This window comes from Canis lupus, chromosome X, assembly GCF_011100685.1.
Source record: "Canis lupus familiaris isolate Mischka breed German Shepherd chromosome X, alternate assembly UU_Cfam_GSD_1.0, whole genome shotgun sequence".
NCBI classification, from domain to species: domain Eukaryota; kingdom Metazoa; phylum Chordata; class Mammalia; order Carnivora; family Canidae; genus Canis; species Canis lupus.
This window is the reverse complement of record NC_049260.1, coordinates 111,726,286-111,750,710: the sequence shown is the minus strand read 5'-3', so window position 1 is coordinate 111,750,710 and position 24,425 is coordinate 111,726,286.

Genomic DNA, 24,425 nt, shown 5'->3' with positions numbered 1-24,425 from the left:
CTTAATAATCTGGCATTTCTTTAACACTTTTACAATCGGTACTTTTTTACGGCAATTAGGATTGGCAGTTTGGTTTTGTCTTGGCCCCACCACCTTGTGAGTTAGGTAGTGCAGATGTTATTATATTCCACTGTGTCAATAAATCCCCCTAGTTCCTAAGCAATGAAGGGGCTTGCCTGGGGTCACACCACAGGCCAGAGAAAGGTTATGTTCTTACTCATGTTCTTACTCATGTGGCATTGAACTAGGATCCTGGGTTTCTGACTATCAATCAAGGGCTCTTTCCTCGAATGTCAATTTAAGTGAAGGTGGGCTGACTGGTGACCCAAGCTAGGAGAGCAAAGAGTGAGGGATATGTAGGTTATTACACTGATGTAATCTATTTTTGTTGTAAGCATTGGCTGGTGGATTCTGAGGATGATCTAGATATGATAGTAATTAATCCGGCACCAGCTATGTACCAGGCACTGTAGTGAGCATTTTCTGTTTATTGTTTCATTGAAGCTTTTTCTTGCTCAGACCAAAAAACATGAAGTCTCCTCAACTCCACTGTTTCTCTCATAACTTCACACCTCATCTTTCAGAAAACCCTGTTACACTGCTATCAAATCTACTCAGGGTATGGGGTGCCTGCGTGGCTCAGCGGCTGAGCGGCTGCCTTCGGTTCAGGGCGTGATCTCAGATCCCAGGTCCAGGCATCGAGTCCCACATCAGGCTCCCCTCAAGGAGTCTGCTTCTCCCTCTGCCTGTGTCTCTGCCTCTCTCTGTGTGTCTCTCATGAAGAAATAAAATCTTAAAAAAAGAATCTACTCAGGGTAGGTCCACTTTTGACCCCTTCACTGCTATTTCTCATCATCTCTCACTCAATTATGGCAATCACTTCTTCACTAGCCTCCCTCCTTCCACCTTTTCCCTACCTTAATTTATTCTCAACACAGCAGCCAGAGTGATCCTTTGAAAATCTGAATCATACCATGTCATTACCCTGCTCAAAACCGCGTTATGCCTTCCAATTTCACTCGGAGTAAAAGCCAAATCTTGACAGTAGCCTATGAAGCCTACATGATCTACCAAACAGCCCTCCATGTGGTTCCCTTCCACTTGCCATGCTCTATCTTTGGAATGCTCTTTTCCAAGAATCCGCATGGCCTTTCTCCTCACCTTCAGATTTCTGCTCAAATACTATCTAAACACAGAAGCCTTCCCTGACCACTCTATTTAAAATGACTTTCTTCCCCCTACCCCAGGACTCCCTAACCTTCCATATTTTTTTTCCTAAGCACTTATTCCACATGACATACTAAATCTTCTAGATGTTTTATTTTGTGTGTTCCCTTACAAGAATGTAGGCTCATGAAGGAAATTCTGGTTTGTCTCCAGCACCTAGAACAGTGCCAGATACAGGATAGGTTCTCAAGAAGTATTTGTTGATTAATACAAAAAAGAATTATGTATCATAATTATTCTCATTTGAAAATGTAGGGTCACAGAGTTTAAGTGACTTGGTTAGCATCACTCATCTGATAAGAGAGGAGTGAGGAGTTGAACACAGGCTACGTTTGTAAAGATAGCATTCTATGTGTGTGTGCCTCTCTCTAGTTTTTCTTTCTCCCTCTTTTGCAGAAGTTAAATCTTTTAAGAAAAACTTCTTTCATGAGACTCATCAGCTCTAGATGCACTAAAATTTGTATTTTGAAATGATTCATTAAAAATTTATTCCAATATTTCATAGCCTAAAAAAAAATACCCTTAACATCTCTAGTAACAGTTGCATCAGCAGAAAAATCCTTCTCAAAATTAAAAATCATCAGAACCTACTTGCAATCTTGCATTCGCCAAAAGCAATGGATGATTCTTTCAATTATATCAATTGAAAATAAAATTATTAAAAGGCACCTGAGTGGCTCAATTGATTAAGTGGCCAACTCTGGATTTCGGCTCAGGTCAGGGTCCTGGGATTAAGCCCCATGTTGGGCTCCATGCTCAGTGGGAAGTTGGCTTAAGGATGCTCTCTCTCCCTCTGCCCCTTCTCCCTCTGTTTCTCTCTCTGTCTCTAAAATAAATAGATAAATCTTTAATGAAAAAGAAAAGAAATCATTATCATCATTATCATTTCTTATATTTAACAAATTATGACACCAAAATATTATTTGCATTTTGAAAGGCTATGTTATTACTCATGTATCACTATTACTCCTAATGTATTTCATAAGTAACCAAATGTTTTTAAAGGGAAAGGCTTTATATTTTTGTCCCTTTAATGTTACGTTTTCCTGCCTTTGAAACAAGGGGCTCTGTATTTTCCTTTTGTACTGCGTCTTTGAAAAGAAATACATGGAGATAATACCCTAAGAAGATATTTCCCTTTCCAAGTTTGATCTGTAGCCTGCCCTGCTTTAAGACTATACCATCCCGCACCTCCTACCTGACTCCGCTGCCACATACACATAGCTAATAAAGTAAACTTGCCCTTGTCTTATATATCATTTAATTAGGGCCTAGCATTAGCCAGGGACTAATCACCTGATTAATGTTGAAATGCTCTAAAGTGATAGTAAACATATTCTCCATCCCAGATAATACATGGGTTTTAATAGAGGCCTCCACTGATAAGTATCAAAGGCTTATTCATCTGGATCTCTAGCTCCTAGCACAAGGCCTAACACAGAGTTGACACTTGGTAAATGTCTGCTGAACTAAATGTATAATAGGGGACTTTGGGGCTCCCTAGCTGGTTGTTAGTGGTACAATTCTTAGTCAAGGGTACCTTTCTTGGTGCTCCTTTGCCAGTCCCTCTCAGATGATGGTATGTAAATCAAAGTAAAATAACTTATTATTGTCTATGAGGGCAGGGACTGCCCATCTCATTTCCCAGTATCCCTTCACCCTAAAACAGTACCTGGCACTCTATCAAAACTTGGTACAGAAAAAATAAATAAATAAATAAATAAATAAATAAATAAATAAATAAAACTTGGTACAGGGGCAGCCTGGGTGGCTCAGCGGTTTAGCGCCACCTTCAGCCCAGGGCCTGATCCTGGGGACCCGGGATCGAGTCCCATGTCAGGCTCCCTGCATGGAGCCTGCTTCTCCCTCTACCTGTGTCTCTGCCTCTCTCTCTCTATCTCTGTGTCTCTCGTGAATTAATAAAAAATCTTAAAAAAAAACTTGATACATGATAAATGAGTAAACAGCGCATGTAGATCACTGCTCTACTATGGCCCCAAAGTATAATTGAAGTCTAACCTGGGCTTTCCTGTGTTACTGGAGCCCAGTGAAGGAAATATATTATGCTCCTATCCAAGAACACCATATCACAAATAATGAATGTTTTTTTCTTTTTAGACAAAGCACCAAGATATCCCTGAATTCCAAAGCAAGAGGTCCCAAAGAGTTCACTGAATGAAAAGGTTAACAAGGTTAACTCTACTGTCAGCCCCTAATGCCTTCCTTCTTCTTTTACATCCCAACAAGACTCCCTTATTAAAATACCAGTCTACATTTAGACAACAATCCGTTTTGTAGAGTGGAGTAGGGTGACATTATCCAAGAGTTTTACTACATGCCATGGAAATATAAAAATTAAATTGACATAAAATACAAATACAAAATACAAATGGGGCTAAACAGTATTTCCAGGGAGTCTGAATGGCTCAGTCAGTTATACATCTGCTCAAGTCATGATCCCAGGGTCCTGGGATTGAGCCCCACATCAGGCACCCTGCCCACCTCTCTCACTCTCTTTTAAATAAATAAATAATTTTAAAAAGATTTCCAAAGTACAGATTTCTAATTCTAAGAATGTCAATAAATGAATCAGTTTGACCGTCTCAAATCACCTGACAAAAATCTATCCTCTTAATCTACGCAATGAGCCTCTTTCTCTCCCAGCACCATGCCTATCTCTCAGCTTTCTTGCATCATATTACCTCTCAACCTGAGACCCTCAACCTCCACCACCAAAGACTTGCCAAATCCTCAGGTGCTTCCCAGACTTTTCTAGAACTAGAAGTGAGCTAGATTATTGACTTGCTGCAGAACAGAACTACTTTCCAAATCTTTGCTGGATTGAATGATTGCCCTAGTTTTAAATTCGATTCTATCACTCAGAAACAATTTTACTAAAGAACATTAGCTTTTTACAAAATTCTATAATAGCACTTTAAACATATAGCACTTGAAGTACAACTAGGTCAGCACATATACAGAAGTGGGTGGGAGTGTCAGAAAGAAAATGATTCAGATCAAGGTGCACAATGAGTACTAAGGTATGATGAAACAAGCCTATGCTATGAATCACTTCTGATAGAGGTGTGTCTGTGATATGCCATGGCTCATACTTCATTGCATCTCCCATAGAGCCCTGCACCTAGCATATGCTCTCCAACAGTAGAGTGCTCCATAAAGGTCTATAAATGATTTACTGGTTGCTGGTCCTTCAACAGAGGAAAAAAAATCACTTTCTAGAGAGGTTTGTTTTTAAGATACAAATCAGACAGGCAGATTATTTTTCTTCAAAAATGGCAATTATTTACTGTATTGTAAATAAATATAGAATGTAATGTTATCAAGGAAATATTTTTGGATCTAAGGGTACGAAGTCAAAAGGAATACGTTGAAAGAATATCCAAGGGGAGAGCTAAGATGGTGATGTGGTAGGAGGGCCCTAAGCTTGCCTCCTCCCCGGACATAGGTAAATAGCTATCAAATCATTCTGAATACCCAAGAAATGGACCAGAGGAATGAAAGAACAAACTACACTACTAGAGAGAGAGAAGAGGCGACATCAAGGAAGGTAGGAATCAAGGACACATGGTTTGGGAGAAAACCAGATCAAGTGTGCTGCCTGAGGAGAGGAGGGAGCATTGGTCTCAAAGAAAGGCAATGAGGAGAAGAGAACACGGGGAATCACAACAGGGATAACACTTTCCTGAAGCCATTGGTAGGAAAAACAAGAGGGTCTGGTTTTTGTGAGTTCTTACAACCAGCAGGGCTTGAAAACTGAAGTTTTAAAGGTCAGTGGGCTTGGCTGGGAGAGAGCTCTAAAAGTGCTGCCTTATTCCTGGCTAGAAGGCAGGTAAGCAACCCAAAGGGCAGATGGCACAATCCAAGGAACACCTAAGGCTCACAGGGGAGAGATTTTTTGCTCTTCTTGGAATACATCTGTGCATCTGCACAGATGCTTCTCTGGAGACAAAAAAAAAAAAAAAGCCAGTGGGTGCCATTCCCCTCCCCCATAGACATAGATCCACCTACTGAGGGCAGCTCACCTAGATACTGGCCACCTAGCCTGCTTGCTACAGGCCCCACCCTACTGTGCTCTGGCACAACTGCCCTTCTCAGTCAAACCTGCATCCATCCCAGTGTGGTGAGACCCTCTCCTAGAAGACCATTGCAGGCCCCTACCACACCACATCCCTAAGTTTTGAAGTTTTAAAAGTTAGCAAGCTTGGCTGGGATATAGCCCAAAGTGCAGACAAGCAATCTGTAGATATGATGAAAACAGTAATCTGAAAAATGCCTGGGACATACAGGGGGAGATAATTCACTCTTCTGGGAGGGATTGCCTAAAAGCACCAAGCATGGAGGCCCCTCTCCCAGGACAACGGAGCTGGCTGGCACCATTTCCCTCCCCAACCCTTCAGCATAAACACAAAATCACCTTCTGTAAACAGCACAGTGCCAACCCTGGCTGCCTAACCTGCTTACACCAAGTCCCACCCCCCAACCCCCGTCCTCTGCTGGTACTGCCCTTCTCAGCCAAGTGTACCTAAGTTCCAGCACAGTGGAACCCCGTCCCCAGAAGACCAGCTGAAATCTCCACACACACCACATCTCCCAAGAGAGTTGGGAACTCCCAGAGAGTTCTACAAGTATTCAGTTCTAGAGAAATAGAATCAGGTCTTATTTAATAAGCAGACCAGAGCATACCTAGTTAAAACTCACCACACTCTAGCAAAAGTCCAAACACTACACAAGGCAGGCAAGGATAGCCTCTTCAGGCTACTGGCCTGAAGGATAGAGCGGCCAAAATGCAGCAGCAGAGTGCACACAGCATCACACACCAGACACACTGCCTGAAGCACCAGGCCCTGGGCACTATACAACCTCTTCTTCATATAGCCATTACTGTCAGAATCAGGAAACACAACAAGCTTTTCTAACACAGAAAAAACAAAGACCTAGATGAAATGTCAAGACAGAGGAATTCATCCCAAATGAAACAAGAGAAGATCATGACCAGATAGCTAATCAAAACAGATAAGTAATATGCCTGATAGAGAATTTAAAGCAATAATCATTAAGGATACTCACTGGGCTTGAGAAAAGAATGGAAGACATCGGGGATCCCTGGGTGGCCCAGCGGTTTGGCGCCTGCCTTTGGCCCAGGGCTCGATCCTGGAGACCCGGGATCGAGTCCCACATCGGGCTCCCGGTGCATGGAGCCTGCTTCTCCCTCTGCCTATGTCTCTGCCTCTCTCTCTCTGTGACTATCATAAATAAATAAATAAATAAATAAATTATTTTAAAAAAAAGAATGGAAGACATCAGGAAGATCCTTACTGCCAGAGATAAAAGAGTTAAAAAACAAAAAAGGAAAAATGCAATAACTGAGATACGAAATAGACTGGATATAATGAGTGAACACAAGGATGGAGGAAGCAGAGAAACAAATAAGTGATGTAGATTATAAAATAATGGAAAATAATGAAGCTGAAAAGAAGAGGGAAAGAAAAACATTAGACCATGGATGTAGAGTTAGGGAGCTTAGTGAGTCCATAAAGCATAATAACATTCATATCATAGGAGAAGAAAAGAGGGAAATGGGGACAGAAAATTTATTTGAGGAAATTATAGCTGAAAACTTCCCTATCTGGAGAAGGAAACAGACATCCAAATCCAGAAAGCACAAAGGACCACCATCAAATTCAACAAAAACAGACCAACATCAAGACATATTGTCATTAAATTTGCAAAAAAAAAAAGAATGATAAAGAAAAAACCCTAAAAGCAGCAAGAAGATAAAAGTAGCCCCTAACTTACAAGGAAAGACCCATAGGCTAGCTGCAGATCAATCCACAGAAACTTGGCAACAAAGAAGAAAGTAGCATGATATATTTAATGTGCTGAATGGGAAAAATCTGCAGCCTCTCCAAAAAACTCCATCCAGCAAGGCTATCATTCAGAATAGAAGGAGGGATAAACTGTTTCTCAAACAAACAAAAACTAAAGAAGTTCGTAACCACTAAACCAGCCCTGCAAGAAATATTGAAGGGAACTCTTTGAGTGGAAACGAAAGAACAAAAGTGACTATGACTAGAAAGGAACAGAGAAAATTTCCAAAAAGAACAAAATAAGTAATAAAATGGCACCAAATTCATATCTATCAATAATTACTCTGAATGTAAATGGACTAAATACTCTAATCAAAAGACATTGAGCATCAAAATGGATAAAAAACAAGATCCATCTATCTATAGCCTACAAGACTTATTTCAAAACTAAAGACAACTGAAGATTAGAAGTAAGGGGTTGGGAAATATGTATCATGCAAATGGACATCAAAAGAAAGCTGGGAAAAAAAGAAAGCTGGAGTAGCAATGCTTATATCAGAAAAACTACATTTTAAATCAAAGACTGTAACAAGGGACGAAAAAGGGCATTATATCATAATAAAGGGGATTATGCAACAAGAAGATCTAACAGTTGTAAGTATTTCTGTGCCCAACTTGGGAACACCCAAACATATAAAACAATTAATAACAAACATAAAGGAACTCACTGATAATAATACAATAATAGTGGGAGATTTAACACCCCACTTACATCAATGGATGTAAGATACATTCAGATCATTTCATCCTAAAGCAACAGAACACATATTTTCCAGTGCACATGGGACATTCTCCAGAATAGTTCACATATTGGGTCACAAATCAGTCCTCAATAAGTACAAAAATATTGAAATCATACCATGCATATTTTCAGACCACAATGCTATGTAACTTGAAGTCAACCACAAGAAAACATTTGGAAAGACCATAAATACTTGGAGGTTAAGCAACATGCTACAAAAAAATGAACCAAAAAATCAAAGAAGAAATTTAAAAAATACATGGAAACAAATGATAATGAAAACACAACAATCCAAAACCTTTGAGATGCAGCAAAAGCAGTCCTAAGAGGGAAGTATATAACAATACAGGCCTATCTCAAGAAACAAGAAAAATCTCAAATATGCAAATGAACCTCTCACCTAAGGGTGCTAGAAAAAAAAAACAATAAATGAAGCATAAAGCCAGCAGAAGGGAAATAATAAAGACTAGGGCAGAAATGAATGATATAGAAACTAAAAAGAGAGAGAATGAAACCAGGAGCTGGTTCTTCCAAGAATTAATTAAATTGACAAACCACTAGCCAAAATTATCAAAAAGAAAGAGAAAAACTCAAGTAAATAAAATCACAAATGAGAAAGGAGAAATACCAACCAACACCAGAGAAATACAAATAATTACAAGAGAATATTATGAAAATGTATATGCCAACAAATTGGACAACCTAGAAGACATGGATAAATTCCTAGAAACATGTAAAATACCAAAGCTGAAACAAGAAGAAATAGAAAACATGAACAGATCATCAACCAGCAAAGAAATGGAATCAGTAATCAAAAATCTCCCAAGCTAACAAAAGTCCAGGGCCAGATGGCTTCCCAGGGGAAGTCTACCAAACATTTAAACAAGAGTTATTACCTATTCTTCTCAAACTATTCCACAAATAGAAATGGAAGGAAAACTTCGAAATTCATTCTATGAAGCCAGCATCACCCTGATACCAAAACCAAAAACTCCACTAAAAAAAGAAAATTACTTGCCAATATCCCTGATGAACATGGATGCAAAATTTCTCAATAAACACTAGTGAATCAAATCCAACTATACATTAAAAGAATCATTCACCACAACCAAGTGGAATACATTCCTGGGCTGCAAGGGTGATTCAATATTCGCAAACCAGTCAACACGATACACCACATCAATAAAAGAGAGGATGAGAACACTATGATCCTCTCAACAGGTGCAGAAAAAAAAAGCATTTGCCAAAGTACAACATCCATTCATGGTAAAAACACTCCACAAAGTAAAGGTGAGAGGAAACATGCCCCAATGTAATAAAGGCCATATACAAAAAACCCCTCAGCTAATATTATCCTCAATGGGGGAAAACTGAGAGCTTTCCCTCTACAGTCAGAAACAATGCATGGATGTTCACAATCACCATTGTTACTTAGCATAGTACTAGAAGTCCTAGTGTCAGTAATTAGACAACAAAAAGAAATAAAAAGCATCTGGTCAGCAAGGAAGAAGTCAAACTTTCACTATCTACAGATGACATGACATGGTACTCTATATAGAAAACCCAAAAACCCCACCAAAAGGTTACTAGAACTCATACCCAAATTCAGTATAGTTGCAGGATACAAACTCAATGCACAGAAATCTGTTGCGTTTCTATACACCAATAATGAAGCAGCAGAAAGAGAAATCAAGGAATTGATCCCATTTACAACCACATCAAAAAACGTAAGAAACCAAGAATAAACCTAACCAAAGAAGTAAAAGATCTGTTCTCTGAAACTATAAAAACACGGATGAAAGAAATTGGAAATGACACAAAGAAATTGAAAAACATTCTTTGCTCATGGATTGGAAGAACAAATACTGTTAAAATGTCTATTCTGCCCTAAACAATCTACATATTTAATGCAATACCATCAGAATACCACCAGCAATTGTCACAGAGCTAGAAGAAACAATTCTAAAATTTGTATGGAACCACAAAAGACCCTGAATACTCCAAGCAATCTTGAAAAAGCAAAGCAAAGCTGGAGGCATCGCAATGCTGGACTTCAAGTTATATTACAAAGCTGTAGTGATCAAGACAGTACGGTACTTGCACAAAAGCAGACACATAAATTAATGGAACAGAATAGAAAACCCAGGGATGCCTGGGTGGCTCAGCAGTTAAGCGTCTGCCTTTGGCTCAGGGCATGATCCTGGAGTCCCAGGATGGAGTCCCACACTGGGCTTCCTGCATGGAGCCTGCTTCTCCCTCTGCTTATATTTCTGCCTCTCTCTAGCTCTCTCTCTCTCTCTCTCTCTCATGAATAAATAAATAAAATCTTAAAAAAAAAGAAAACCCATAAATAAACCTATATGGTAAACTCACCTTTGACAAAGCAGGAAAGACTATCCAATGAGGAAAAGACAGTCTCTTCACCAAATGGTGTTAGGAAATCTGGACAGCAATATGCAAAAGAATGAAACTGGACCACTCTCTTATTCAATACACAAAAATAAATTCAAAATGAATTAAAGACCTAAATGTGAGACAGGGATCCATCAAAATCCTAGAGGAGAACAAAGGCAGTAACCTCTTTGACATGGGCCATAGCAACTTCTTTCTAGATGTGTCTCCTGAAGCAAGGGAAACAAAGGCAAAATACGAACTATTGGGACTTCATCAGGATAAAAAGCTTTTGCACAGTAAAGGAAACAATCAACAAAACTAAAAGGCAACCTATGGAATGGGAAAAGATATTTGCAAATGACATATCTGAGAAAGGGTTAGCATCCAAAATATATAAAAGAACTTATACAACTCAACACTCCCCAAACAAATAATCCAGTTAAAAAATGGGCAGAAAATACGAATAGACATTTTTCCAAAGAAGACATCCAGATGGCTAATAGACACATGAAAAGATGCTCAATATCATTCATCATCAGGGAAATACAAATCAAAACTACAATGAGATATCTCCTTACATCAGTCAGAATGGCCAAAATTAACAACATAGAAAACAACACATACTGACAAGAATGAAGAGAAAGGGGAACCTCTTACATTTTTTATGGGAATGCAAACTGGTGCATCCACTCTGGAAAACAGTATGGATGTTCCTCATAAAGTTAAAAATAGAACTACCTTGCAATCCAGCAATTGCACTACTAGATATTTACCCAAAGGATAAAAAGAATTACTGATTTGAAGGAATGCATGCACCCCAATGTTTATAGCAACATTATGAACAATAGCCAAATTATGGAAAGATCCCAAATGCCCATTGGCTGATGAGTGGACCAAGAAGTTGTGGTATTAATATATATATAAATATATTAGTATATTATATGTATAATATATTAATATATAAATATATTAGTATACTAATATATTAGTATATTTATATATGAATATATAATTTATATATATCAATTAATTATATTATAATTATATTATAATTAATTATACATATAATATACTAATGTGTATTCGTATATTAATTTTAATAATATATATTAATAATATATCAATATATATTTATATATATATATTACTCCACCGTAAAAAGAGTGAAATCTTGCCATTTGCAATGACATGGATGGAGCTGCAGAGTATTATACTAACCAAAATAAATCAGAAAAAAACAAATACCATATGACTTCATTCATATACGGAATTCAAGAAACAAAAGAGGGGTGCCTGGGCGGCTCAGTCAGTTGGGCGCCTAACTCTTGGTTTCAGTTCAGGTCATGTTCCTGGGATTGGGCCCTGTGCTGGGCTCCATGCTCAGCAGGGAGTCTGCTTGAGGATTTTCTCTCTTCTCCCACTGCCCCTCTCCCTGCTCCCATTCTCTCTCTCTCTTTCAAATAAATAGATAAATCTTTTAAAAAGAAGAAAAATGCATGTCATTGGTATTAAAAGATAAGAAAAATGATTTTTTTAAAAAAGAAACAAAACAAATGAGCATCAGGGCAAAAAAAGAAACAAACCAAGAAACAGACTCTTAAATAGAGAACAAACTGATGGTTACTGCAGGAAAGGTGGGTGGGGAGATGGGTTAAATAGGTGATAAGGATTAAGGAGGGCACTTGTGATGGGCACTGGGTGTTGTATGTAAAATGATGAGTCACTAAACTCTATACCTGAAACTAATATTGCACTCTATGTTAACTAGCTGGAATTTAAGTAAAACTTGGAATAGAATTAGGGAAAAAATACCCTAAGAAGATATTCCCCTGTCCAAGTTTAATAAATGACTATTTTAACAAAAGCTTATGAGATGAAATTGCTGTATGAATGAGACATTTCATGCCAAGTTCCAGCCAGTAGCCAACAATATTGCATCTTCAATGCAATGTTAATAATTTGAAATATATTGAAATAATTTTATAAATTAATACTGTAGCTTTGAAAAGCTCAACCTCATAACCATTCTCCTCTGGAAACACTCTATTCCATCTTATTTTTATAAGCACTTTATATGGAAATATGATACGTTATTCCTGTTAAGCAAACTACTTTAGGAGGCAATAAATGGATTTATTAAATAATTAGCATGCAGATAGAGGAAATCTATGTGCCTTGCAGAAGATCTAAAATTATTATTGGGAGCAAAGTGATATTCATATTTTTAAACTATATCAGAAATTACAGATGCCAAGCACATTCACAATAACGGTCAATTCAGTCATGGATTAGATATGGACACGGTGCTAGCATTTTAGTGTGAGAATAATTTTGGTAATATAAATTTGAGCAAACCTATGAGGATCTAGAAAGGCCAGAAAAGGCATAAAATATATCCTGGCTGCAGCAGGGTAACAGAGTCATTCTAGAAGAGGATATATAATGTGTATTATTCATAACCTAAGAGAAGACTTAGCAACACACAGAAGACTCTTACTAATAGAAATGGAGATGATAATGCACACATTTATTAAATGCCCAGAGGGTAGCAAGTGTAATATTGGACATCTAAAAAGGCCAAGTGTTTCTCTCTTGGCACTACAAAAGAAATATCAGAATGTCCCTAAAGATAGGAAAAGCATAAGCCAGTGAGTTTTGTTTTAATAAAAGATGTGCTTGGCAGAGACAATGGAAATTAATGACCAAATAAGTGACCAAATTTGTGCCTCTGCTACAACCACGGATAAACTCCACCTCTCTGTCAAAGAAAAACAAACAAATAAATAAACAAAAAAGAAACCCTAAAGATTTAGGATGACATCCAAATTATTCTTTGTTTATATTCTCCTTCAGAATAGCCATGAGGGAGAAAACATGAAAATGCGACAATAAGGTGAAGTTTTAGAGATGAAGAAAATAATTACCTCAAAGCGCTTTTGTACTCAGTAAAATAACGAATGAAAAATAATTATGATTTGTAATACAGTCTTGGGATTTCCAATATGTTTTCAGATTCCTGTTCTGATTTAAGCCAGGTGTTTTCACTTATCTATTATTTCCTTTACTACTCAAAATGTTAATGATTCCCATGGAAAAAAGAGATTCCAAAAAAAAAAAAAAAATGAACGACTGGACTCTGGTCAGGCAAGCCAGTGAGTGGATAGATCTGGGGAGAGTCAAACTCCGGTGCTCTGCTTCCTAGGCCAGAAACATGGCTATTAGAGCTATTAGGTTCTTAATTAATCTGCCTCTCTTTTCACTGAGAAGATCCCCATTTGTTCAAAGTAGAAGCCACCTCATGTTAATATTCTACCCAAAATGTAAACACTGGCTTGAGACACAATTTTTTCTTCATGTTCCTATGACCCATTTAATTAATTATTTTTTGCCCTTATTCTAAATCTTTTTTTAATCACAAGAACAATCACCCAATAACATTGATGAAATTCTGACTTGAAAATCCAGCACCATTTCAGCCAATACAACAAATAGAAACTAGTTGACTTATGAGGCAATGTGTAGCTCTTAATGTTTCTTCCCTGAGGATTCAGAGTTGTTGGCAGTAGAAACCAATGCAAATAAAAATGCCCCTAAGAAAAGATGTTTGACTTTATTGAGCATATGCCATGTTAAACTGAACTGCAACTTTAGTGATAACAATGGATAATCAGATCATTCCTTTAAGTAATTTAAATGCATCTAATTCTTCAACTTAAAATTTGCTATTGTGTGATTTTCCAGTTTCCACATTCCATGTTCAACTTAGTATGGAATATTTGCTATATACAAATAGCAAGAGAGGTAAATTATTATTTCAAGGCTTTTTGGTATGCCGTTAAAGTTTGGAAATATGCTTATTAGCATAAAAAACAATTCCCCTAGTAGCTGAAGGAAGTATCAGGTATATAGAAACATACCTCCCAGCCCTGCTGAGAATGAGAGCCAGTAAAACTTTGGGATTTCCCACAGGTTGGTCTTGGCATTCAGAAATAGCCTGGGAATGAGCAAGCAACAAGTAGGCCGAAAGGGAAATTCTCTTCCTTTACTGAAAGACAGGAAACTGAACTTCTCTAAAGTTTTCTCATGACTTAATAAATTAAATGTTTATAATAATAAATCTGAATCATTGGCCTCTACTCCTCCTCCTCGATACTCATACAAAACAACTCCATAAAAAGACAGCACCGAGAAATGAGATGCAAGCATAGGCATAACTTTATCAGATCTTCTGGGGAAAGGCCAAGAAAAGGAACAAAAGGTAGAAAGTAAGCCTGAATGATGTCTCGTGGCATAAACTACAAAAATATGACAACCCAAAATGCTTATGTCATATCCTGAAGGGTCATTCATATGTTTCCTTGTGCTCATAGTGAAGGTCCTGGCTTCTGTCTCCCATGCAAGCCAATTGGGTTTTACTACCTCTCAGGTGTCTCACTGTGCCTCTAACCCCAGGTGACCCTATTGCAAAGGTGTGCCTGTGGCCAAAAAGACTGATACAGTGAAGGGAACTCACCATGAGAAAAGCAATCTAAAGCACAAGGAACCAGCCATTTTAACCAAATTACTGTGATGAAACAGAGCCTACAAAATTGGTAGACAACAAGTTCTTGGACCACTTGGAAATAAGCTGGATGAGATGACAGATTTGAAACAATAAAGGGGGAGCTTCAAAAAGACTCTTGGCACAATTCAATTTCAAAGAAGAAAAAGATGATGGCATACCAGATTTTTCAAGATGGTCCACATGGAGGACATAGATATTGAATTACATCTTAAAGACTGAGTAGGAATTAACTGAGAAGAGAATAACAGTATCCATGGCGTGAGCACTTATTCTGTGCCAAGCACTGGGCTAGGTCCTTTGCATACATCAAGTGACTGACTTCTTATCTAGGGGAGATTTTATTACCCCCATGTTAGAAATCAGGAAAAGAGGCTCAGGATGATCAAGTGACTTTCCCAAGGCCAGACTGCTACAAAGGGCCATCAGGAAAATGTCACAATCATGACTTACACCATTTTGCATAGTTGACCCCTGCTTGACTTTCCAGCCTCACCTAACACCACTCACTTGCTCATTCAATACACTCTAACCATAAATGAACCAATCTCTTTCATCATAGAATGTTCACATTTTAAATCACTTCTCCTTTCACAAATCTGTCTTATTTGTCTGCAAAACTTCTATGTATCTAGCAGATTTTTTTTTAATGCTACTTCTTTAAAGAGGAGTCCTCTGCTGATTTACATTAAGTCCCACATAAAGACATACAATTCATAGCACTTATCATAGATTACATCTAAACAATTATATACATGTACTAGTGTGCTCCAGGCCAGCAAGCTGGAAATTCAGGTAAAAGTTGATATTGGAGTCTTGAGTCTTGAGTCTGAATTCTGCAGGTTGGAAACACAGACAAGATGTCTGTGTTGCAGTCTTGAGAATAATTCTTTCTCCTTGGGGAATCATCAGCCTTTGTCCTCCCAAGGCCTTCAATGGATTTAACAGGGCCCACCCATACCATGGGGAGCAATCTGCTTTACTCAATGTATATAAGCTATATGGTGTTTTTTGTTTGTTTGTTTTTAGAGAGAGAGAGTGCACACAAGTGGCAGGGGAGGGGCAGGAGGGAGAGAGAATCTTAAGCAGGCTCCACACCCAGCCTGGAGCCCGATGTGGGGTTCCATCCCCCGATTCTAAAAGCATGGTCTGAGCTGAAATCAAGAGTAAGATGCTTAACTGACTGAGCCACCCAGTCACCCCTACTAAGATTATATATTAATCACATCTTCTTAAAAAAAAAAACAACTTCCATAGCAACATTTACACTGGTGTTTGCACAATACTGCACTATATAGCCTAGCCAAGTTGACATATAAAATTAAACATCTGCATGTATATTTAAGGACTGTTTTCCCTACTTGACTATAAGCTCCATGAGGATAGAGATCCAGGCCATTTTTTTTTTCAAAATTGTATTCACAGTGCCTAGAACAGTGTTTGGCATATAACATATGCTCAAAAATTATTTGCTGCTGAATAAAAGAAATACCTGCCAAGTCTAGATTGATGACTCAATCTAGCACTGGCAGAAAATGGGAAACAGCAAGTGCTAAGTAACTACAGGACAGAAAGCATTTCTAGCCAGTCATATTTAATTCTATGTAACCAACAATTAAGTACTGGCTTTCATCAGCACAAAACTATTTTATGTATACAAGGAATATCAAAATGAATCTAACAGAAGTCAAACAAAGATTATAATACAAAGATGTTTATCGCTGCACTATTTATAGAGTTCAAGATTGAAAATAATCTCTATGTCCAACCATAGGGAACTGAAAAAAATGATTATTGATGTTACAGTGAGCACCGATAACTAGGTTTGAACAATTTATGTATGGCATACTTTTTCTACTATGGACTGGTAATAACTCATTCATTTATATGCAAAACTAGATGCCTTGAAGCAACACTGGATGGCAGTTCTAGTAGATCATCATGTTTAGTATGTGTTGTCAGCCTGGCCTCAGTTAGAGACAAATTTGCTTTAACAGGGTAATCCCATCTTCAGATATTGATACTTACTATGTGCTAAGCTCTGTTCTAGGTAATAGACATATAGTGATGAACAAAACACTCAAATATTCATGCACTCATGGACAGAAAAGTAAACCATGGAAAGGAAAAATACGTCTGGAATGAGGATTAACATATTGGATTAAAACATCAAAAAAAATACTTCACAGAGAAAGTGACAATTTAAAATTTTTTGAAAGTTGGGGGACAGCTGGGTCGCTCAGTGGTTGAGCTTCTGCCTTTGGCTCGGGTTGTGATCCCGGGGTCCTGGGATCGAGACCCACATCGGGCTCCCCACAGGGAGCCTGCTTCTCCCTCTGCCTATGTCTCTGTCTCTCTCTGTGTCTCTCACGAATAAATAAATAAAATCCTAAAAAAATTTTTTAAAGAAGTGAGGGGGTGAGCTATTTGTATAGCTACAGTAGAGAGTTCCACGCAGAAGGAACAGCAAGTGCGAAGATCCAAGATGGGAGTTGTCCTGGCATGTTTGAAGTTGAAGCAGGGTGAAAAAGAGGGAGAGCAGCAGTAGGACATGAGATCAGAGATGTAATGGTAAGGGTGAGAGGAAGATGAAAGGGACACATAGTATCATGTGTGAATGTGAGAAGAAAAGTAATTTTGGAACTGGTTGGAGGATGAGGTACAAGATGGTGCAGAATGTTAAATCCAAATGTAATATCTACACCCATTAAACACAAAGAAAGACCCTGTCCCTATAAGCAACTTACCTAGACCCTAGTCAAACTAGCAAACCCTTGAAAATAGCTTATATTTCCTAACATTGCTAGAATTTGTAGCTTATATTTTCTAACATTGTTATATTCTAACATTTTAAGCCAGACTGCAGATACTTGGGCAATTCTTATAGTAACACACCGTTTTAGTAACCATGCCTAAACATATCCCACCAACACCAGAATCTCTCCCTTGCTGCCCAAGTGTTATGGGAGAAATTTATCTTATTTTTATAGGTTTCATAATTAGATTCATTCAAATTAAGAAAGAATATTGACTTTGAGTTGCTGCATGAGGTGCTTCAAATACCCAAGATCAGAAAGTCTACAGTATAGCCTTGCTTTCCATAAGGAGATTGCAAATTGGGTAGATATAACTGAACTTCACTAAGCTACAGAGAAGACTGGTAGTGGAGCAAAAGGGACACCGAGAACAGTATAAAATTCAGGATAGTAGTTACTCTGGTAGGAGGGGCATAGTGACAGAGAAGGACCATAAAGAGGGTCTGAGGGGTGTTTGATATGATCGATCCATAAAAAAGTGTATTTACATTGTAAAAAATATATGGAATTGCATGCTTATGATTTGTGCACCTTTTTAAATTCATGCCTACTTAAAAGAAGTATACTTAAATAAACGTCAGAATGGAAACCAGGGGTAGAGCTATCAAGCTAAAGGAATGATCACAATCAGTAAATAGCTGTCCAGGAGCTGGTGGAGACAGCTCCATCCAATCCTGTCTAGGAAACCTGACAGAGCTAAAAGAAAATACCTCTAATACGGCCCAAAATGAAAGCCCTTCCCAGTTCTAGAGGAGGAATGTGAGGCTAAAGGTAGGATGAGAAAATAAATGGAGGGAAGAACAAAGATAGTTGGCACCCTAGAATGGGAAGTGGGAATCCTCCCATAAAGGGTGGTATACCAATTGCCATGTGGTGATGGAGGGTAAGATGCAACCTGCCTTCCTTGTGATCCCTTTCCTCTTTCCTCAAACCTACTATAGCCTCACTCACACGCTTGCAGCAGATGGCTTCGTCTTATTCTTCATTTGATCTTAGCCAAAAGGCTGAGAAGCGATCACTTTATTCTTTGAAAAATTAGAAGTAACTAACTTGAATTCCCTGATCTTCTTCTTTAAGGTAACCAATGATCTCCATGCTTCCAATTCCAGTGGACCTTCTCAGTTTCTGTCTTAAATACTCCTTTAAACCCTCTCATCTCTCAATTCTCAGGATATTACAATGTTCTGATTCATTTCACACCCAGCTGGACAACCCTCAGTATCATCTTCCATTTCTTTGCCTTACATTATTGAAGAGTCCCAATATTGAGGAGGACTGTCCTCTAAAAATAGTTTATCCCTAAAAAATCTCAACCAAGCATAGTGCTTTAACTGTCATCCATATACCAAATTTATAGCTTCAGGTTTGACCTTTTCTATGAACTTCAGATTGCTTTATTCTTCTTAATATCACCACATAGTTCTCTATTACAATTTATTTAAACTCAATATGACCCAAGATCCTGATTTTTCACTCTGAAATTAATGCTGACTCATTCCTCAGTCTTCGTGTTGTGGTAAATGGCACTATCATCCATCCACTTGCTCAAACCAAGAATCAAGAGGCCATACTTGATTCTTCCCATTCTCTAATCATTTAAATCTAATCCAACAAGTTTTGTTAATTTATCTTCAAAATATATCCCTGAACCCATGCACTTCTGTCCATCCTTATTGCTTTCAGGATAATCCAAGTCACTATTATCTCTCACCAGCTTGCTTTCACTCTTGCCCCTCACACCTGAGTCTAATCACCAAATACAGTTAATTCCCAAATATAAATCATATCATATCATTCTCCTGCTTAAATCCCCTCAGTGGTTTCCCATCACACTCAAAATACAGTTCCCAGCCTTTCTCATGGGTTACATGTCCTCAGAGGGTCTGCTCTTGCTAAGTTTCTAATCTAACCTTATCCTTCTCTTCTCATTTCACACTGGCCTCCTTTTTGTTCCTCAAATTAGCAAAACTCTTTCTTACTTCAGAATCTTTGTGCTTGCTGATTCCTCTACCTGGAGTGTTCTTTTCTCAGTTCTTCATGTGGCTGGCCTTTTTGTGGTTATTTAAATCTCAGGACAAATGTCGTGTCTTCAGAGAGGCTTTTCTGAGACATCTTCCTACCCCTTAACCCCACCACATTCTAACATGCCACCCTTTCCATTTCTTTCATATCAAAACAACCAGTAATTATATTTTGGTTTGTTTGTTTTTTGGGTTATTTTCTTATAATCCATCTAGAATATAAGCTTTTAGAGGGCCTATCTTGTCTTTCATGTTGTGGACATATGGAGCACCCTGACTATATGATCTGATGAGTTGTAAGGAGTATACCCTAACAAGAAACAATTCCAACTTTTCTCCTCCTAACAGGGTAGCTAGAAGCATAGCCTAGGGGTATCTACCACCCAAGTCTCATACTATCCTCTGTGTCACTATTTCGAAAATAAGTCTAATAATAAAACTAACTTGAAAGGTATTTTGTTGCTGCATGTATCTAGAACCAGAAAAACTACTCTTCAATTCCATTAGGCAAATACTTATTCAGTGCCCACGCTGGTTCTGAACCCCTTCCCTCAATACATGTGATACAGTGGTCAATAAGACAGGGAACTTATCCTCAAGAAACACACAGCCTGGTGGGAAAGGGAAGGAGAAGCTGTAAAACCTAAATATCTCTACTACAACTCCTTTATAAAGCAGTGAGAAATGCTGTCCTGAAGATGCGAAAGGAGGTCAGAACACAAAAACAGTAGGATCTGTGAAGGCTTTTGCCAAAAAGAGGCATGCTTGGACTACTATTTGAAGCCAACATCACTGAAGCAAAGACATAAATCATACACAAACTAACCCAGAGTGCATCTGGAGGTTTCCTGAATGGAAATGGAAACACACTAACTGAGGCATTTTTTATACCTGTTAGCAAGATCAAGTCCAACCCTGGGGTCCCTAGACTCTGTTTGAAAGCCTCATGCATCAGAAGCACTTCTGTGTCCTTGAACTTTCTTTGCAGTCAGAACCATAGAGTGTTGGGGCAGGGGAATAACTTAGTGGAAATCATTTATCTGTTCAGCTATCAAAGAATCAGGTACTCACGGTGTCGTGTCTAAAGGGTCAAAGTGTCAGAAAAAGTACAACTCCCTGATGTGCAATTGATTACATAAAAGCAAGAGGACAGTTTGTCAGAAACTTCTATTCTAACTCTTGCACACCAGTAGGACAATATATAAAACTACCATATAATATAGACTGGTCCCAGCACTTACAGAAGAGGCCAGGGCTTCCCCAACTCCTAAGTCAGGATCTCTAAATAGATTGTTAGAGCATGGAGTGAAAATTCATAAGTACATGTAAGCTTAGGTAGACTCTCCTCTTGTCTGAATTCTAGTTTTCCCCTATGTAAAAAGAAGTTAATAATACCAATATTTGTGTTATCCTAAGCACCGAATGAAATAATAGATGTTCTACAATATCACTTGATGTATTTACAAGTGCAATATTGCTTCCATGCCACATTACCTTCTGAAAAAAAAAGTCAATTTTTTCTCTTCAATTCAGGAGATGGACTTTACTATTGACCCCTGCCTCACGAAGAACATCAGTGATTTAACCCTCATTCCATCACTGCGATGGAATCTCCTCTAAGAAACGTTGGTGTCCCTTTGAATAATCAATCACTTATCACTCTGTAAGTAACGTTTAGAAACCCTGTCAATGTATCATTGAAAATTGATCCCAGTACCCTGAATAAAATATTTTTTTACTTAAAAATAAAAGTAAGACTTAGCCAGTGCAATAAGGTAAGAAAAAGTAATAAAATGCATACATGTTGGAGAGGAAGAAATAAAATGATTTTTATTCACAGATAACATGACTGTCTCCACAGAAAATCCCAAGGAATCTAAATATACACGTATGCCCTAGAACTAAGGGAGTTCAGAAAAGTTGTGGGATAAGAAGTCATATAAGGACAATATACAAAAGTCAACTGCATTCTTATATACCAGCAAAGAAAAATTGGAAATTAAAATTTGAAATAAAAAATACTATTTGCAATACCATAAGATGTGAAGTATATAGATATGAATCTAACAAAATACATGCAAGATCTGTACATAGAAATCTATAAAGCACTGATGAAAGAAATTTAAAAAGACCTATATAAATAGAAATGTAATCCATGTTTATGGATTGGAAGACTCAATAATAAGATGTTGATTCTCCCTCACTTATCTGTAGATTCAGTGCAAACCCAATCAACTCCCAGTACAAATTTTGTAGCTATCGACAAACCGACTATAAGATTTATATGGAAACATAAAGGAGTTAGAGTAGCCGAAACGACTTTGAACAAGAGGAACAAAGTTGTAAGGTACTACTTGATATTACAGTTTATTATAAAACCATATTAAGCAATGCAGCATGGCATTGTCATAACAATAGATAAGTAGTTCAATGGAAGAAAATACAGAATTCGTAAACCTATACATATACGGACAACTAATTTTTAACACATACACAAAGGCAATACTGTGGTGATAGAATGGTCTTTTCCATAAGTGGCATTGCAACAGTTGGATATCCAAGTGCAAAAAAAATTTAAAAAAAGAAATAACTTAAATCTACACCTCATACCATATACAAAATTTAATTCAAAATAAAACATAGCCCTAAATGTAAACTTTAGAATTATGAAATTTCTAGACCAAAGAATGGAAGAAAATCTTTGTGATCTTAGGTTAGACAACAATTTTTTGAATATGATACCAAAACACCAAATCCATAAAAATAAATTGATAGATTGGACTTCAAAAAATGTTTAAATCTTCTCGCAAATGTTGTTAAGAAAATGTTAAGCCAAAGCCTGGGAGAAAATAATGGAAAATCACATATCTAATCAAAGACTTATATACAGTGTATACAGAAAATTTTCAAAACTCAAAAATAAGAAAACTAATAATCCAATAAAAATAGGTTAAAAATCTTGAACAGACATATCAACAAATAAGAGTCAAAAATGGCCAATAAGCACATGAAAGGATGGTAATTTGGGAAATACAGATTAAAACCACATGATATACCATTCCACACCTACCAAAGGCTGAAATTAAAAGGTTGACCATAGGGATCCCTGGGTGGCGCAGCGGTTTGGCGCCTGCCTTTGGCCCAGGGTGCGATCCTGGAGACCCGGGATCAAATCCCACATCGGGCTCCCGGTGCATGGAGCCTGCTTCTCCCTCTGCCTGTGTCTCTGCCTCTCTCTCTCTCTCTCTCTCTGTATGACTATCATAGATAAATTGAAAAAAAAAAAAAAGAAAAAAAAAAAGGTTGACCATACAAAGTGTTGGTGAGTGTACCCTAATCTTCCCACTCTCCCATTCTATCACTCTAGTTCAAATCGTTATGAATGCTTGTCTTTACTGTTCAAATAGTTTCCCAACATGTCTCCCCATTTTTACTACTGCCACTTTCCAGTTGTTCACACTGCAAACAGTGTGCTGTGATCTGAATGTTTGTATTCCCCCAAAATTTATATGTTGAAATCCTAAGGTTCAATGTGGTGGTATTAATAGGTATAGCCTTTGGGGGGATGATTAGGTCATGTGAACAGAGCCCTCATGAATAGGATTAATGCCTTTATAAAATAATGAGACCCGAGAGAGCTCTCTTGCCCCTTTTCATCATTAAGAAGATGTCTGTGTGTCTGTGACCCAGAAGAGGGCCTTCATCCAACTATACTGGTGCCCTGATCTTTGGACTTCCAGCCTCCAGAACCATGAGAAATTTGTTATTTATAAGCTATCCAGTCTGTGGTATTTTGTTATAGTGCCCTAAACAAACTAAAACAGAAAAGTGGTCCTGGAAGTGAGGTTGCCACTACAACGAATAGTTAAAAATGAAGAAGCAGCTTTGGAACTGGGTAATGGGCAGAGGCTGGAAGAGTTTGGAGGTACATTCTAGAAAAAGTTTACATTTCAGTGAATAGACTACTTATGGTAATTCTCATTGAAGACTCAGAAGAGAAAGGATAGAGAAAACTTCCATCTTTTTTGTTTGTTTTCTTTGATTCTTTTTTTTGTTTCTTTACACTGAAGTATAGTTGATGCACAATGTTACATTAGTTTGAGGTGTACAGCACAGTAAGGTGACAAGTTTGCATGTCATACTCTCCACAAGTGTAGCTACCATGTGTCACCATACAATGCTATTATAATACCATTGACTATATCTCCTATGCTGTACCTTTCACCCCCATGACTTATTCATTCCTTAACCGGAAGCCTTTACCTCCCACTCCCTTTCATTCATTGTGCCAACCCCCCACTCTGCCCCTCCCTTCTGGCAATCATGAGTTTGTTCTCTGCATTTATGGGTCTGTTTCTGGAGAAATCCTCCATCTTCTCTCCTCCTTCATCACTATGCTCCACCCACGCATCCTTCTCTCTTCTAGCTTTTTAAAAGCTGTATCTTATGCCTCCTTCCGCGTATATATCTTATACATCCCATCAGACAAAACCACATGTTATATTCCCTGAGCACATTATTTTATTTCAGACTGCTGTGCCCTTTACAAATTCACTATTCTTTTTATGTGGAATGTCCTCTCTTCTCCTGGCCAACTTGTAACCATTTGTCAAGATTCTGCAACAACATCATTTCTTCTGTGATGTTGTCCTCCAAGCATTATCTCTTCTGTGTTCTCATAACACTTTACGTTTCATCAGTCTGTAAGAACTCTCTTGGTGTATTATACGAACTAATTTACGTGTCTGCCTCTTCTATGCTATGAGCCCTTTAATG